This window comes from Hyalella azteca, unplaced genomic scaffold (genome assembly GCF_000764305.2).
Source record: "Hyalella azteca isolate HAZT.00-mixed unplaced genomic scaffold, Hazt_2.0.2 contig5093, whole genome shotgun sequence".
Lineage (NCBI taxonomy): Eukaryota > Metazoa > Arthropoda > Malacostraca > Amphipoda > Hyalellidae > Hyalella > Hyalella azteca.
This window is the reverse complement of record NW_025935295.1, coordinates 690,991-710,464: the sequence shown is the minus strand read 5'-3', so window position 1 is coordinate 710,464 and position 19,474 is coordinate 690,991. Positions and strand designations below refer to the sequence as shown.

Below are 19,474 nucleotides of genomic sequence, written 5' to 3'. Positions count from 1 at the left end.
TATAACACGCTACTTTGAGTTTGAATCACTTCGTGAAATGAAAGTCCTATTGTATTTGAAAACTGCAATTATACAGCCTTTTTTATGTGATAAAGAGCCTTCGTTTGCTACATCGTTGCTCAACGAATACCATGACGTTTGTTACAAGGAAGATAACTTGCAATCCTCTCCGATGAACGTCTATGGCTCTGAATGTTGAATTTTTCACGGGTTCAGTCTTCTATTCTGTCAAGGCTTGTTGCTCTGTACATGGTGTCATAGAGACTGACTGTCTTGTTCGTCTTCGTCTCTGTCCTGAGTTGTCCATATTTACTTCACGGACGTACGTCTTGCTGTTCTGTTTTTAGATGTCATGTCGTGGCTGTTTGGATTTGTACGCTTCTCCGATCTGTCGTTAGTTATTGCCTTTTGCTCTATCAGGAGACGCTGCTGTTGCAGGGTTCTTATCTCGACACGCTTGTCGATATCCTTCCCTGGCCTGTGGAGGCTGATCTCTCTTGAATGCCTCTTGTCGGACGACCATTGCTAGCAGGCTACAGCTTTGCTTTCTTGCTGCAACAGTGAATGAAACTGTTACTCCAGAGAGGCAGTGTTCGTTGTGTGGATAGAAAAAACATTTGGAATGTATGCTCCTGGTCGCATGCATCGACTATTTTGGTTTAAATCGATCCATTGAGCAATTGGAGGTTGACGGTCTGAGAATTTAGTTTTCAAGTTTTAATTTAATTTTTTCCTTTCAATTGATTTTATTGACATTTTCTCTGTCTATTCTCATTTCTCTCTTCACGATTTAAGTAAAGGTACTGTTGACACTCCTTGACTCGCATTCCTTCACTGGCGGATCAACATCCGAACGATCAGTGCTCGATTTATTGGTCTTTCGTTGCAATGTTGCATCGGCGTTCGAGCAGAGAAGAGCGACGGGTGAGCGTATGTATGTTGGAGGTGTTGGTGGCGTGCCAATGTCGCACGACAAGGTGTAGCCTGCATGCATTGGTCTCTGGTTACGAGATGTGTCGATTGTAAATCGTCCGCACCTGACGACGGCTCGATGTACGTACGCTCCAAGGCTGCTTTTATGCCCCGGCTCGCTGGGACAACCGATGTCCCCGCTGAGAAATTATCAGAGAAGTAGAGACCAGTGATCGTCGGCCTGTGAATTGACTAGATTATTCGCCTGAGACTTGCTGTGTTGTGTGTGGCATCGTTGCTGTGTGATTTGACACAGTGGATCGAACTCGACATCGGTAGAATGAATTTGCTTGTTAAAAATACGATAATAATTTTCCTCGTTTATGATAATTGTAGCTCTCTAGTTTCAAGTGTGCTCATCTGTTAACTATTTCTCTAGGAGCGATGGTACCAGCATTGTTTCATCGTTTCACTCATGAACCATTCATTCTGAATGGCAGGAAGGAAAGTTTTTTTTGTATTCAAAGCAACTGTTAAAGCTGTGGTAATAAATGCTGTGATGTAGGTATAACGCGAGCATTTACAAGTTGTTGTAACAAAGAACTTCTGAAGAAATATTACATATTACTGTGCAATAATAGTATATAATCTCGCCCTTCTCGTCTGCTCGTCGTTGCGATGCATTCGCTGCCTACATCTTGACAGATTTTTTTTTGTCATTGTGCAGTATTTGTTTGATTCCTCAAGCGGCTAAGGATTCCTTATAAGATGCATCAGAGTGCCGCGCGCTCTTTGCTTCTGCATCTGATCCGATTAGAAAGTTACGGTATTTGATTTGAGTTGTTTATTTGCTCAGCTCTGGGCTAAGAGAGGACGACTGTTTGAAAGGAATGAAAGCTTCAAAAGCGTCCCTTCTATGCAAACGCGCATTTTATGTTACGCTGAAGTCGACTCAATGCCTGCCTCTTTTGTGTGTGTGTGTTTGTGTAGATTCGAATTTACTAAATACTTATAAGTGCCAACTTTATTCACTTGCACACATTCAATGTCTAATCGATAATTGTGTGCATCACTTCAAAGATTTCATCCATTTTGTAAACATAAAAATACTACCATACTGCTATTGGAATATAAACGTCAGGTAAAGTTTCTGAATTTCCTTAATGTTTCCAACCATTGCTAGATATTTTATATAGTTCAAAAGTTTCTATAGTTCTCTAATGATAACTAATTCGTAAAGAAAACAAGCTCTGAGCCGTTTAGTAAAGTCGATGATGTATGCTTATTGTCACTCATACCTCCAAGTCATAGTTGTTTGTGAGAAGTTTTCTAGGAATTTCTCCCGCTCACCTGCCCTTCCCTCCAAGTTCTCAGTCGATGTATGTAGGGAGGGAATTCTTTTTAAGGTGCGACGACTCATGGGCTCTTACGAATACCTGCGAGGCCTCTACCTTTGATGGAGATTCGTTTAGTGGAGGCCAAACGACCCTCTCAGGCTGCGATAGGCGTTGTTAAATTTGCTTGCCGCCGCGCTCATGCCGTTTCTCATTGGATTTTCTAAATTTTTTCGACGCGCTTCGTGTTTTGTGCTAATTGAAATTCCCGCCGCCGATAGCCACTTTGAAGTTGCCATGAGCTAGGCAAATGTTTTTCATTGAATATATCAGGTGATAATTATTTAACGAACTTAAATGATGTTACCTACTGAGATTTATGGTGTTGGCAAGAGATTATTTTACGCGTATGTGTAGGTAGTAGTTTTAAGTAATCATTAACCATTAAAGTTTCCAACAAGCCGGTCATCTCCTTGAAGTTAGTTTTTCATTTTTGTTTGTCGTTTTCTCCACTCAATGTGAAATAAGTATGATGTTGTTTTCTTTCATTATCTTTTGTATCTCAGGGAGAAGTAAACGAAGTAAAAATTAAAATTAAGACACGACATTTTCCACGCACAATTGGAATATTCATTTCATTGTTCACTTTTAATCGAACTGAAGCATTTTTGATGAATTGGTTAGATACTAAGCGGACTGTTATTTTGACCGGAATTCGTAGTCAATATCACAATTACTTTCTTGAACATGATTTTCATTTAAGTTCAGTTCTTATACACTTCATGTTAGCATTAAATTACCAAAGCATCCTCTAATGTTTTCCTTAAAGTCAATTTGGCATTCAAAACAACCCTGATTCCACTACCCGTCCGTCTTAATTCTAATTACTTTTGGCAAAGCTTTTAATTCATTTCACATGAACCAGTGCCCGCATTTGAGGTCAGGCATCCCGCTGGGGCGTCCATTGAAGCCGTGGGAATATTTATCCTCTTCTTTAAGAAATTATTCGTTTTTGTCCTTTGCCTCCAAACAGACGCTGAGCTGCTGCGCTCTGCGCTTCACTGACTCTTCAAAGAGATTCACGGTCACTCCTAAACAGATTTTAATCTCATTGGATGCACGTGAATAGAACTAAAATATTAAGTTCATGAGACTGACTGGCTCTCTATCTATATATCTCCTGCTCTCTCTCTCTTCTCTCCCTTGCATTCCGACTCAAACTGTGTCGGAATGATGCTTCATTCCGCCTCATCGTCGACAAATGGATTATTTTGCCCGGCTTGTATACTGTCAAGGAGAGATGAATCAACTCCTCCCTTTGATGAGGAAAGTCGTAGATGGCGGCCATCCTCATACGTCGGTTCCTGAGATTGTATGTAGTGTCATTAAATATTTTAGTCATGAGTTGCTCAATAATGGGGTCGAATGGAACTTAATATGATGTTCGTGTACGTTTAGTTCTGATTCCGAAGATTACACAGCGTACAGATGTCTGCTGTAGTTTTTTCAAAATAAATATTTTCCACGCATGAGGCTACATTGATTTATTGGTATTTTAAATTCTTGCTTTAAACTAGATTAATTTTATTGGCTGCCTGTTGAGTTTAATTGTTCAAAAGCCCAAAATATATGTACTTTTCGCGACCTTTGATCGAAGACATATTCCCATGAAACAGGAGCATATTTAGATGAAATATTGTAAAAATGAAATTTCATTAATTGATTACGACCTGTTAATTTGAACTGGTAGTAAATACATTTACCGCTACTGCTGTCGTCTATTTTACTTCTACAGGACATTCGTGGAACGTCCTTCGGCTGACCCATGTTGTGTTCATTTCTGATGGAGCGCCTTGTGTGTTTTTCTGCTGCAGGTTTTCCTTAAGACGTTAATACTCGGGACAGCCGTGTTTTTTCGGAGAGTTTTTGCCGTCCCGATGTCCGGTGGCAATCCGATCAGAAGGCCATTGAGAGATTAGGTGAGGGCGACGCTCGGTTTACTTAGGTAGGCCCTAGAATTTCCGTGCACGGCAGGAATGCTGCGCGCGGGTGCTCAAGATTATCGACTTCTATTATGCGCTTCATTTGTTAGGCTTCGTGCCTGAGCTGCTTGGTTTCTTCCCAGCCTCCGGTTTCTTTTAATCTCCGGTTTAGATTGGCTGAAATTGCGGCGCTGTGACACCCGTTGCGCGCTTGATAATTTCATTTGACCTCAATCATGATTGTCTTCAGGAGCAAACATCTGTTGCCATCTCCGCCAATTTTTATCATTTCATTTGCGTAATCAGTGATGAGGTAAAGAATGATTTTTTTCATTTTTTTTACTTGAAACTTGCAGAAGAATTACAGAAATGATGCGCATTTTTTGTTCCGATCTAGAAATGAACAATTGGACGTACTGCCTAATTAATTACATTTGGGTCTACACTTTTAATTCTTTATTGATCTTTCGCATTGCGTTCATTTTTTGGGGTGAAATTTATTTAGGATTATTTGAGTGCGTCCTCAATGAATAATTAATGCCTTTGTACGTCAATTTAATAGTATTGTGATATTTCAGTTAGCATTTTACATATTTTAAGTTCTAAAACTTTCTTGGGGACTGGGTAGCGAGAAGATTATTATAAATATTTCATTGGTATATGTATCATCACTCAAGCTTTGTATTGGATGAGTAATGAGACGCAAAAGTCGTCCTACATACGTACTAATCGTAAGGAATGTATTACTAAAAGTTTGTAATATTAGGAGCGCTGCAAAAAAATCGCTCATGTTTATTTGTATGGCATTTTTCTGACCCTGTATTTTTCAGCGTTTCGGAGGAAAAGCACCGTCAATTAAATTTTCATGCTTCCTTCTTTTTACCTAATCGTGACGGTCCTTTTCAAACATTGTCAATGATAAGTGACTAAGATGATGAGAAATCGTTGTTCCGTGCTCCATGTTTTCGCATCGCACCAACTTGAGCATTATTACCTCAATAGATCCTCGAGGCTGATCATTTGGTGGGGCTGTCCGTGTAGGCATTGTGCGAGGACATTTACTTTGTATGGTGCAGGTAAACTGACGCACCTGGATTTACCTGTATTGTCCAGCGAGCTCATTTCCTGCCTGCCATCAGTTGCGTGAGATCCCTTGAGACACTGGAATGGAACACCACGCTTTCCGTGGATCTTGTTCTCAACACGTTTCTTCTAATCGTACTTAGTGTTATTTTCGTTTGGTAATGTTTACAGTGAAACAGTAGAAAAATTTTCCTTAAGTATAATTTTCTCATACTTTTTTGCGTTTTCACGTACCGGTAGTTCTTTATTTTGGTTTCATTTTGCGTCATAAAGAGTATATATCCGTTCATAAAATAAAAGAGTATATTCGTTCATATTCACTCTGAAGCGCAAGTTGTCCGACAATTTTGCCATAGCTGCGTCAGACCGGCGTAGCCATTGAGCCTGCATGGCGATTTATTGCGGCAATCATGCGGTTCTTTCTGGTGTCATCGTCCCTTCATGCGAGGCTCTCGGCAGGCCATGTCGACAGTTTCCCCCTGTCTCGTGTGGAGGCTCATTCACTGGTGCTAATTTTTTTATTGCCACTCGTTTACATGGCCCAGTTACACGTTTGTGATGGTCCTTTCGCTAGCTTGTTCCCTCTGCTCCTGGATGTTCCCTTGGCCTCTCATCTTGATTTTCTCGGTGATCTCTTGGCAACTTACTTTTGGATGACAGTTTGAATGTAAATTCGGTGGTAAAGCATTTTACAAACAAAAACAATTTCAATGAGTTGTCTCTGACTTGAAAACTCGTTAGGTTTATTTTTTGTGGGAATAAGATGTTAAGGAAATGACCGCCTATTAGTTTCTAATGTGGAAATCATCATAATGCTTCCATGCACATTGCACACGCAGCACCCGATTTACTGCTCTGGATGGACAGAACTGAACGTACAAATCATTTTGTTCATTCAAATAGTAAATTGTCTGCGGTTATTGCCGAGTTCACCTTTTAGTGAGATCTATTATTATAAACGACTTACGGTATATATTTTTTTTTCAGCGAGTCCATTATGGTTCCATTATCATGATATTTATTTCCTGCATTACAATGTTAGGCCGAAGTATGTTCAAGTGCATTGAAAGAAGCGCTTGTCTTGAGCTTCTCGCTGTTTTGCTCTCATAACAAATACCGCGCTGCTCGATTTAGTTGGAAGTTTTAAAAGCCCTTGCTCGAAGTTGGAAGATTTAAGATCACTAGGAGATCATTATTCATATTTTTTACGTTCGCTCCCTGGAGCCTGGCTCACTTGTGCATTTATAATGTTGTAATACATTTCCTAAATTCATGTCTCCTACAAAAATATTATTACGTTTTCTCGTCTATTTCTACTTTTTGTCACTTGTTAAGATATAAGAACGAGAATATTTTCTAATCTTTGACATAGGTTACGTGACTCATGCCAGTTGCAGTCGAAGCTTCTTCAGTAATTAAAATTTTGCTAAGGAAACAGTTCTCGTTGTACGTCTGATTGGAGTGCGATGGTTACCAGCCTTCCCCGCGTTCTAATCTCATCTATAGAGCGCCTACAATTGCCCTGAACGCTTGATTAGAACCGTGGATTATACGGGAAATTTAGAGCCCAGTAACCTCATGATTGGGCTCTCTAGCCCAAATGAACGTCATTGTTTGGGATAAAATTATGGGATCGAACGAGGCGAGCCTCAGAAAAGTCGACTGAGTGTGAAACTATTCTTGCGTGGAGTGAAAAATTTAATTTTAATATTTCTTCTTTTACTTATTATGAATGAATGCATTCTATGTAATGTCAAAGCTAAAACAACTTTTACTGCTTAATAGCTGAGTTTTTTTTAAATCAAAAACCTGATTTTCATTTTTTTTTGTGTGTGTTACTGTGAGTGATCGTGGTCAAGGAATAACTGGTTTCGATGTATTGGACATTTTATAGCTTGAGCTTATCATTTGTTTATCCTGGCAGATTTCTAGTTACCCTCATTTGCATTGCATCGAAGAATTTCTCTGAAGGAGCACATTGTGGACGAGTTGATCTCGGCAGAACTAAGTGGACTTTGTAATCTATTGTCTTATATTGCCTTGTTTTATCTTTGGTGACTTGAACGCTTAAACTTAAGAGTTTCATTTGCCCCATGTATCACGGTGCTGCTCGCGCTGGGGTTGGTTAGCAAGTGTGCGATTAGGTGGCCGTCCCATTACACAGATTGCGACCTCTGATAAAAAACTCCCCAAGGTGTGCTTCCCTTGCCACTTCGTCTGCTTTGCTCTATTGTGAAGATAGCGGCGCTGCTTAGTGGCTTATACTTGCGTCTCCTGGTCCCAATTTTCCTGGACCCTCTTCCAAAGCTCTTACTCAATTACTCAAATGAGGCCTTACAAGATGAATGCATTTGCATACATTTTGTTCGCTTTCGATAATGTGAAGTAGTGGCCCGATTGCGGACTACTCCATGATTTGCGGTTAGAGGTTATTTTGAGTGCACAGTAAAGAAAGCCCTGTCTGTAAAAGAACGGAAGATTTTTCTCTTTAGTGTTTTTTCCCGGCTGATTACCTCTATTTTCTCTTTTATTACCTCCATTTCCGTTTTTTTGTATTACCCGTTGAATTGTTAATTTGGCTAAGCGATTCATGATTTGGCACTTCTTGTTTATTTTTTGATTTCAAAAGCATCGATCTACTATTCCAAAACAAGAATTTTCAATCAGAATTAAGGTGCGTTTATCTGTTTCACTTATGCTATCTCATACAATTCTAGTTCCTGTCGCGATGCCAATTATCCTCTCGGAGACAATAAGACGAGATAATTTGCATGGATTTGTGAGTTTGAAAAGTCGTAGATTACGAGGCGAGCTGTACCCTCGCAGTGTGATGAGTGTGGTGTTGGTGTGTGCTGGTGTAGCCTGTTGTTCGCAAATTGTTGCCAAATTGTCCACTTCCTTTACGGCTTTCTACTGGCTATCCCCTTGGCTATTTAGTTAACTGCTCAATTAGTGTCTGATTCGCAGGCTACATTTGAGGGAAGCTGGGCATCAGTAAAGTGTTGCAGCCTGCATTGCTTGACTTGCCGTTATGCCCTAACGACTTACGAACGATCATCACTCTTTTAATGGCAGCAAGGCCTGAAGCTCGCATAGCTCAACCTCGGTTTGCTCACGGTTAATTAGGCCGTGTTGTTGAGGAGCTTGAAGCCACTTCAAACGCTTCACTTCATAGTGCTTCCTTACTGTGTCACTAATGTTCTTGTAGCCTGTCTTGGGCTTCCCTTTGATCCCACCGATCCGTTACAGCGTTGCCTTTCATTGCTTTGTGTCGATCAAAATTAATTTTCCGTCATTTGGGTAACAGTTGACGCTAATTTTAGAGCTGATACCAAGTTCTACTATCAATTTTCACAGTCTTAAAATTTTGACGAAACTTATTACTTTTGTAAAAATAGAGTTCAATTGAGGAGGTGGGTTTTTCGTAACGCCCCGATGAACTGTGGCAATTTCTCGGTTTGTGGCAAATTATGCGGCAAACACATAATTTGCAATATTGCCTTTAGACACTTATATGTTGTGAGTATAGTGAACTTCTAGTAGTTATATTGAAAACAAAGCAGATGCAAGGACAATGATGACCGTGCCTACCAATTCAGGCAGCGATACATAGTTGCACGTTGAGCGTTATCGTGCTGGAGCGCCGTCGCTCTCTGCTGCTGCAAGTGTGTGCATTGAAGAAATTGGACGGGCGTCCCTGCATAGAAACTCCCTTGATTGTTCCTTTGCGTGAATGCATGGCAAGAATTCGCTCTGCTCGTGCTATGGTAGTTTGCTTTCTGTGTACCGACGGGACCACGCCTGTTGTAGTGATCGAACAAGCCCGCTACCGAGTTTGTTTATGCAAAATTGCAAATACTTTTCAGAATCTCAAACCCTACTAGTTTTCTGATTGGAATCCTTTGAGACCTTGCCTAAGGGGTTGAAAAACTGGCAAATTGGCGAGACAAATGAATTTCTCTCATTGATTTCAGTCCATGCATTTATTGCATCGTTTCAACTTTACGATTCAGTCATAATTATATTCCTGGTAGTTTGCTGTCTGTAATTTTTTCTTGAATCCTATTAACATTATTCGCTCTGACAGTTTATATTCTAGAAAGACAAGAATAGCATTTAGTTGACAAATAGCAGTTAGTTTCTTTGTGTCGTATAAGATAGCGCTGCATTTAGCTGTGCGCGCTTCGTGCTTAGAGCCCATTAAACTTTCTATGAACCCAGGCAGGCACTTTAATTTGTATAACAAATCTTGGGACCAGCGGCGTACCTTTGTCTGCGATCGCATTACTTACCTCAAGTCCTGCTTCTCGAATTTGGACCTTAGATCTCGTGAAGTTCGTTTCTTGTTCATCCGACGTTGAATGGCTCCGATTAAATGCGGCTGCGCTGGTTCTTGTAACCTGCTTATTTGCCACGCGGTTAGCTCAACCAGCACTCTGCGAAATAAGCTGGCTAGCGGCCTAAACTTCCATACTGGCCGCTGGGGTTTAACTTTTACCTGGTATTGCCTGGGAATTCTTGGAGTTTACACGCGAATCTAAAGGCGCTTAGGGGTTCACTTATTTACTTCATTTTAATTTTTTTTTCTAAAGTTTCATCGAAAAATTTCATGGGTTGAAATTTATTTCCATAGGAATCGTGTGCAGAATTGGCCTGCGTATACTCAACTAAATACGTAGGTGATAACGTTCATGGCTAACGCACTAGAATGCCTATAGTATTGTCTAGCTTCGTTCATTCAATCTCTGTTTAATAAGCTTATACGTTATGGGCACTCGTTTTGACGGTCAATGCTTCTTTTCATTACAAATTCTCATGGTAATGCGAGTACTTAGTGGCAGTATTCACTCCCATAAATTAGTGGCAGTATTCACTCCCATATAATGTTACCAGGAATTGCATCCTACGTGTTACATAATAATGTTGTCAGTTTCAGCATACCTACACCATTCCTGGACATCTGCACCATGTCAACATACATGCACCATGTCAGCATACACACACACACACACACACACCATGTCGGCATTCTTACACTATGCCAGGACACCTACACCATGTCAGCATACCCACACAATGTCAGCATACCTGCACCATGTCAGCATAGCTGCATTATACTCGCCAGTGTTTGCACTCACGGCTTCGGGCTTCCGTGTCTACTGTTACGCCCGCCCTCCATGCTGCGCCGTTGTGTCCGCATGCAAATCTATCTTATTTTACAGTATATTTTGCTGAAAAGATTCAAGCTCTCTCCTGTCTTTTTTGGGGTTTAATTATTTAGCTAACCATTGTCACGCCTTTATAAAGCTAGCCATCTGTTTAATTTACTGCAAGTACTGTATATATACTGGTTTATTTTTACTGTCTTAAGTCTCAAGTTAATACGAAGAGTAGTTGTTCAATACGTTAACTACTCGCTTTAAACTCGACTATAATTTAGTACACGTTTCATCGTTCCTGTTTATGAAAAAATACGTACCTATTAGTAGTCATTTGAAGTGTAGGGTTTGTGTTGTTTTAATCTCGAGTAACACGCTTCAGTGTTGCTTGTCCATAACAACGCTATACTCGTCTTGCTTGTCCATTAATTATTTGAAGCCATGGAGAAGTGGTCACTCGCAATTGCAGGGAATTTCTCTCATCGCGCTGCTAAGGGGATTGAATCTCATCACAAATCTAAACTGGATTTGGTATCTTCATCGGCCTGGTTGGTTTCCACTCTCTCTGGCTAATTGCATTTGGTTGTGGTGGCGGTTGTTGGCTCAGTTCTGCTGATAAGGTGAATAGAACCGCGTCCCGTGGCCTGCAATTTGTATCTTTGTAGGCTCAAGTTTTCAAATTTTGTTTACTATGCGGGGATTGTTGTACAAATCTCGTATATAAATCTAGATGAGACCCGTCATTATCATAATATGAATGAATTGAGCTTTCTCTTCTTGGTAGGAATTTGGTTTTCTGATTTGAGATGCTGTTTCCGCTGCAATGCAATGCAGGCTCAGCGTGTGCAGTTTATTCGGCCGACTGACCGCGGCGCTCCTCGCGTCATATTTTGGGCTCTGGATGCTCTTCATCTCGCGTCGCTTGAGCTCATGTTTGGATAAGCATTAATCCTCACACTTAAACATTGCTTAAGCTTCGTAATCTGTGTTTAATCGAGGCAGTAATCGCTGTGAGAGCCGCGCGGCTGCCTGCTAAGCTCTATTAATGAACGAAGCTTTTGTGCCCCGCAAACTTTTTCGAAGCGCGCGAATTCTAAAACTTTCTTACGGTCCTGCATACTGAAATTTTGCAGCCACGCTCACAGGGTTTTATTTTGAGTGCGTGCCTTGACCGATTTCACTCTCCAGCACGCGAAATTTAATTGCTGAGACATTTTCCAATTGAATTTACATTATTCAATCACTATAGTACAAGTGCATGTATGAGAATTTCCGGTATTCTCAAGAAAATGTTTGAAGTCTTTGTCAATGCAACCTATTTTACACTTCAAAATATTGTTGATGAAATTAATCATCTCACTTTTTTCTGGCTTGATATTTCATTCTCCAGTTTTACAACGTGGGATTACTTTTTCACCAAAAAATATAATAATTTTTTTTTAATTTTGTTATGCGCCTTCCCCATGGACAGTACTTCCGCGATTAAATTTCACATTCTGATTCGTGTTTCTTCGTGATTGCTGAGGTTCCCTAGCGCTGCTCGCATAACTTTTTCGAAACCCTTTTTTGCACGGACGCCCGCGACCTTTTAGCGCGATTAAAAATTTTCGTCTGGCGCAAGATCTTGCGCGGTTTAATAAGTCGCCTTGTACTATTAAGCCTACAGCTGTAATAGAGGTCAGCTGAATCAATAGAGCATGACATCTTCTCATCATTTTACGGCATTGTCCGTCTCCGTAGGCTATCCCTACTGTTGTTCCCGTATCGATTCACCCAAGCTCGCTCACCCAACTCTTTGGCTGATCCTCCGACCGACCGTGTGCTCCAAAAAAGGATAGCGGATCATCTTATTGTACATGCTATATCCCGATGGACGTGGAGAATCCCGTCGCTACTATTTTATGACTGGCTCTACACTTGATATTTATCTATATTGTGGCTACGTTGCACTACCACGACTTCGTCACTGAGAGGCGAGGCGAGCTCTCGATCTCAACTCCATTGAATATTTGCATGTAGTCATGCGCTTCTTTTCCATCTGTACGAATATCGAAGTCTGCATTTGAGTATTACTTGGGCTTTAGTTTTTATCTCTGCTGCGAAGTTATTATTTATGTTGGTTCAACGGGATAGTGTACGAAAGTTACACATCTTGAATGATTAGCGGTCACGTTAATTTAATAATTGTTAATATAGTGTTGAGCTAATAACATATTACGACTGGACAATTCAAGTTATTAATATGTAAATCTGCCCTTCAAGTTCGACTTCTTCTGGAGCATTTTTAAAAATTGACAGTCCCTTTAGTTAATAAAATTAGTTTTTTTGGTTTCTTATTTTGTTTTCTCCCCGGTAAATTTTTGGCATTTTCATCGTATCTTTACCTTTTCCTGTGGCAGTTCTCGTTGCGCGCCAGCCTTTGATGCCAATGACGCTTTTCTTCCCTGATCATCAAAAACTTGGCGCACAATGGACGCGTAGGCCTAGACTGAGCTTTGTTAACTCGAGGCGTATTTCATTATTGCTGCTACTCCTCAAAACTTGTGAACGCAAGCGATGGAAAACCTCTCGAGTGTTGTTCTCTAACGACCCTTTCGCCCCGCGGCAGCAGTGGCATACTTGAGCCTTCGTATTCTACGTGCACGTCGCTTATGATGGATGCTCTTGTGATGGAAAATATTAAGACAAATTATCCTCAATCGCTTTTAAATACTTATGTGAATACATGGACTATCGCAGTGATTAAGTGGTGGACACAATTGATTACGTATAAAATAAGTTTGAGCTCTTATTATTACTTTTGTTAGTAATAATCGTTGTCAGCGCCTATTAACAATTACGATTTTTATTACTGTCATGAGTAATTTTTATTACTTATGGGCTTATGGTATTACTTATTATCATGGCCAGATTAATATTACTTATAATATTACTGATCATCATGGGCACTTATTACTACTTCTAGTCTTCTGGTATAACATATTTTCATAAGCTGTTGTTTTTAGTTCTAGCTGTTCGCATTGAAGTACGCTAATATCCACTTTGATGGATCGTATTTGGTTGTTGTACGAAGCAAATCTCTTCCGCTGCTACTATAAGTGCTTTGACGATCAATTTATTTATTTATTAGCACCTTATTATGTAAGGTTTATTTCGTTTGTTAACTCTTAGGAATGCGCCCAGTTTGGGTCCTCTGATGAACTGAAGAAAACTCGATTATAGTTTCATTCACTCGATGGATACAAATAAATGCTTTGGTTAAGAATATTATGCTCCGAATGGAGCGTAATGCCATGTGTTGTGAATGGAGTGAACATTGGAGTTTAAATTTATTTATTGGTAATGTGGTTAAGATTTTATGTGCCGGGGATCATCCGAGTGTGTTAAAGCCAAGAGCGACCGCTCGTCTCTGGGGAGTCATTTCGTTCTCTACTAAATATACACCATAGCGACTCTCAGTCTTCGCTCTACATCTGAAGTGGCCTCACACTTGTAATTATTCTATTGCGTTAGCTTCAACCTCTGGATGATGCGGGTGGCCTTATGTGTGATGAATGCTCTTAAAATAGCCCCGACGTGCTAACCAGTGAATACGAAAGACACCGGCTTTAAATATTTAACTGCTAACTGCTACAACTTTTTTCATTTATACATTGTGGTGTTTTTATACAATTTAAGCACGAGTCATTTATAGTGATGCAACGTGGGAGTTAATTTTCCTACTTTTTAATCGCTTGCTGGAACGTCACAGTTTTTACATTCGTTCTAGAACTGCCACTTTTTCCTTTATTTGCCCAATTTAATAATTGTAATTTATTATTCGTTCCAATTCATCCTCATTATCCTGTGATATTTTCCTGCATTCTGAACAGATTAATTTTTGTTTTTGAAATCGGATAAAAAATCCACAAAATTCCGTTTCATACATACACTAAAGTAGAGTCTGAGTGCATTTTTACACGGCGGTTTAGCCTTGTTATCAATTTGTAATTCAATTCTCACATACTTATGTCGCATGACTCAAGGTATCCACCCTCTGCTCAAGTTTACAACGTCAAGGGACGAATTTCCTGCATGCTTTGTCAGCATGTGGGAACATCTCTTCTTGGATAACCCGAACCCCTGTGCTGTATCGCCGCCGCCGAAAGTTGAGCTGGAATTTCAATAATTCCATAGAGTGCCCATGCCGCGGGATCTAAGTTGACCATAAGGAAAGACGCTGTATTATTTAAAAATCACTAGAGGAATTTGCTACAGCTCTTCCACGGCCACCTATAACACTTATACAAAACCTCCGCCATCTGATGCGGACAGGAGGTACAAAGCTTCATAAATATTATAATCTTCACCAACATAAGAGTAGCATCGTCAGAACCACCATCTGCATCGCCACCTGCAGCCTTACGACAATCAATATCAGTAAGTTCACTGAAGTCATCACCACCAGCTGGTCCACAATCATCACCACTACCTGGTCCGCAGTCAACATCACCACCTGGTCCACAGTCATCACCACCACCTGGTCCACAGTCAACACCACCACCTTGTCCACAATCATCACCACCACTTGGTCCACAGTTATCACCACGACCTGGTCCACGATCGCTATCACCACCTGGTCCACGATCACTACCACCACCTGGTCCACAATCATCACCACCACCTGGTCCACATCACCACCATCTGGTGCACATCACCACCAGCCAGCTCGCGAACCGGTTAGGCACCAGGCCCGCTCTCTCTCTTGTATAGCGAGCGTCTATGCGTCGCTGTTCAACGGCTCATTGCGCCTATTTAGAATGCCTTCAACGCTCTATTGATACTAAGAAATGCCTAGTGCACTTCTTAATTACGATTTTAATTGCAATGGTATAAACTTCTGTAAGTTTTACTATGCGATGAGCTTCGTCTTCTTGTCGGCTGTTTGTAAAGATCTTGTCTGCACGGTTGTTTGTTTTTGTTGGCGTGTATCCGCCATCTTTCGATAGCGGATGATGCTATTTTTGTTCCGCTCACTGCCTATATAATCGCTTTCCGAATATTCAGTTGTTGCATACTTATCCTACATACAGCTTCTTACCCAACCCATCACATGTTCAGTTTTCAGTATTTTCAATGATAATGCGAGTGGTATAATTTGTGCCTTAGGCTTCTTCTCGGATGACGTGTGTTGAATCAAGTATAAACATCATTTTTTTATTCCAGGGTTTTTAATGACGTGAGATGATCAAGGCATTAAGATGCTGTCCGACCGTCTTGGAACTATTCGAAGAATGTGAATTTAGTTTGAATGTAAATAGAATTCGAATGTATATCATCTATAAATTGCCGTACTTCATTAGTATCTTGGAAAAATGGGCCTCTTCACAATGTACGATCATAACTCTAGATGAGAAGCTAAACTCTCGTAATGCCTTTAAATTTCTTACGCATATATTTTTTTCAATCGATTATTTCATATAAAGGTTTGCTCCAGCCATGATCGTGAAGGTTCCTTTCATTGGCCCCTGGTATAAATTTTGTAGACTCTGGAGCGTGATGAACTGAGCGCAGGGCGGCAGGCACTTGTCCGTATGTCCCGTGGGGTTCATCCATCGCCGTAAGCCTCATTTTAATGAGTCGCTGGGGCTCGCGTAGAGTGTGACCCTGAATTTATCCTCGCAAGAAAGGGATCGCTTGCGGTAGTGATTTAGGCAATTGGTCTCGCTCGTAAGACTGTTTACATTGAGAATATTATCTACTTTTCTTATTAAGGAATATAGCTTTTTTAATCTTCAATGTTTTTTTCTTGATGCTTCAAAATGATGAAGTGTTGATGCATTATTTGCTTTTGTTTTCGGCAATGTTTTATCTTCAGTTTCAATTTCTGCGATCGGATGGAAAGTTCTTTGAGACATAGGTTGTCAAATTTATCGGTTGTTTTACATTGATAATTTAACATTCATCCTCTGCTCATATCAATCATTAGGAGTAACTCAGAGCAATTGAAAGGACCCGAGAGAACCATTCCAAAATTTGTCCAAAAACCAATTTTAACTACCTTAGTTTATTGTTGGTTCTGAAATGAAATTAAGCGTTATTAAGAATGCTGCTGTTGCAAAATCTTCGTTACTGTTAGTGAATTGGCATCTTTTTTCAGTGATTGAATGCACTTGTATTCAAGTAACAGTCGCTAAATTTATCTCGCTTCCATCCGATCTATCATCTTTAGAGTGCGAATCTGTTGAGGAACTGGCGAAATGGTAGATTGAAGTATGCTTTGCCGAAATTATTCCTGACGTATTCTCTACTTCGTGTCTGCTCCTCAAATTTCCATCTTTTCATCGATCTCTCTTTCATTCTGCACACTGCTTCTGCTCGCGCAAGCCTATACCGCACACGTTAGAACAAATAATTTACTCTCAACATAATGGTTCAGAATCTATTCATTTGAACTTTATTTTTCTTCGAGCAGAATTTTGTTCGTTAGTGGCCCGTGTTATTGGTATATTTTCCCGTTTGAAATTAATCAATACGTACGAAATCCTGGACTAAATCCTGGCTCGTTGCGTCCAATCTGGCGTTGCGGCCTGGTCTGCCCTGTGCTATTGACGAAGGCGAGTCCCGTGGCGTCGCGATCACCAGATTTACAGATGAATGGCTGAGACTTGCGCTTCATTGTGCCCTGATGCCGGGAATCCCACACTGCTCATCCTAACGCGCGTTCCATGCACGCCAAAGAATCACTCATTACGTATACGAGCGACAGCTCTCGCTAGCGCGGTTCTTCTGTGTTATGTTATGTACGTAGCAGCTGCCCTTGGAATACGGACTGTGTTGCAATATCAACATCAAGTTTTTACTGCTTTTGGTTGGCTACGGTGTTTGAAATTAATCTCAGATTTGACTTATTATAAATTACTCATTATATATCTCTCCTGTTTTATTTACCGAGATTAGTCATTCAGAGGTTTTCTTTTACTGCATTGTGGTCATAGTTTTGTGATTTTTTTTCATTTCACAAAACTGAGAAATCTAAGAATATTTGTGTCACAACTGACATAAATTTCTTTAATGCAAGTCATTTCTATGATTTTGCTTTACGCTGCTCTTGGCTCACTGTTTAAGTTGCTATTCGAAACTCGTGTACGACTGCAAATTATTCGTAAAATATTTAGCATCTATTTCTTCATCATTAGTAATCACATCTACTTATATACAGTGCTGGTCAAATATTGGCCAACATACTTTGCAGGGAGACATGTCCAGTTAAAGGCGTACAGAACTTAATATTTTTTATTTAGGTCATAATTTATAGGTTTTTACGGTTGTTCAACCTAACACAAAGGTAATTTTGTCTTTGTAGTGGTTGTTAAGAATATGAGAACAAATTATTCGTTTCGAATTTCGCCTTTATTGTCTAGCTTCTCGTGAAGGTAGCTACGTAGCCTTGACGGGAATCGATATTGTGGCATCAATATTCGTTGGTTCGAAGGCCTTCATGTTTCAGTGGAGAGGAGGTGTTATGCACTCTATTGCAGTGTTGGTTCAGGTCGTCGTATCGATTTGTCCGTGTTGTTTGAGGGCTCAACATTCCCTTCCTAGGCAAACTTTTCTAAGTGTCTCTGCTTGCAAGCGTTTATCCGTTGCCGTAACGAGAGGAATAGGAAAAAATGGCTTATTTTTTAACATGTTATGAATTTTAGCATTTAACATGTTATGAATTTTTATTTTTAACATGTTAGTTTGAATTTTAGATCTGTTGCTAAATTTCTATATACATATCATATACATTTGCAATGTATACGATTGCTTTGCCAAATAAAAAGTATGTATAGCATTTATATGTTGTTATGCAAATTTGGTACGTCACCAAGTTCGAATTTTACAATTAGTGTATGTTTTACCATGTATTGGTAAAAACTCTAGTTCCAACATGTTTGATTGATATGCTTGTTTGTTTTAAGTTGGGCTTGCCGGCCTGAATCGAGTACGTGACAATCTGGTGAAATGGTCGTCACGACTTGTTGCACATTCGTTTCACCTCTTACCCTTTACGTTTAGACTGGCAAGCATCTAGTTGTAGACATATGTGGAATTTAGGTTCATTCGTATTTCAAGAACTGAGTTTCAATTGCTAGAAAAGGGAGAAATTCTTTTGCACTCCGTTTGAAATGGAATCACGGATCTCTACTTAATTAAATATTGAAAAGAGCTGAAATTATTTAATTGATTCCAAATTAATGGTCTTTACTGAATTAGCGATAACAGATGAGTATAGAGAACACGAAACTTCCGCCTTTCGTTCGTATAAAATTTACGATGAAAGTCAAAATGCGAAGATTGAGTTGAAAGCTTGGATTTTTGACGTCAGCGTAAAAATACATTCTAAGATTTCATTTTTTGCAGGTATCGTTTTCGTTTTTTCGCATGCTGCTGATAACTCCTTGCCGCACGTACTAATAGCACAAACTATACTAAGTACTAGCTAGTAGCACCGACTAGCATTCTTGTTTGCCTAACCACCAATTTTTTAGTTTTGGCTTGTATGCGTTTCATGTGGGAAATTGTGGATATCTAAGACTGTCTATGGTGCAGATTAACATTTGGTTTGCGAGTTTTTGAAGTCTCACGAAATGGAAAATTTTCTGGTAGTGGAACTATAATGTAGAATTTTAGTTTATTTGGTTTTGCCTCGCATTCAAGTCTGCTCTAACGATTGTTCAAATATCCACCCCTGCAGAATGTTCCTACGATTACGATAATCAGAGTTACGATTATTAGTGTTTGTGCGTCATTAAAAAGACTGACGAGTACGAATACAGCTCAGGTGCAATATTTGATGTTGATCAGTAGATGCGAGAGCTTGCTTGTTCGCGACTGTTACTAGTCGGTTTCTCTGCTGCTCGCTGAATATTTATTGAACTCTGATTTGCGCTCCCTGCACGCAGGCTCCTGCTATTATGTTCTGCTTTTTATTGCTTCTATTTAAATGAATTACTGCTCTTATTCCTTCTAATTCGCA

The 19,474-nt window shown here is 40.0% G+C and overlaps 1 protein-coding gene across 5 annotated transcripts in view; it reads left to right on the top strand.

Annotated features, from left to right (window-relative positions):
- LOC108672526 (plexin-B) overlaps nucleotides 1-19,474 on the top strand; it is a 174,944-nt gene that overhangs the window by 30,895 nt on the left and 124,575 nt on the right. The window lies entirely within an intron of this gene.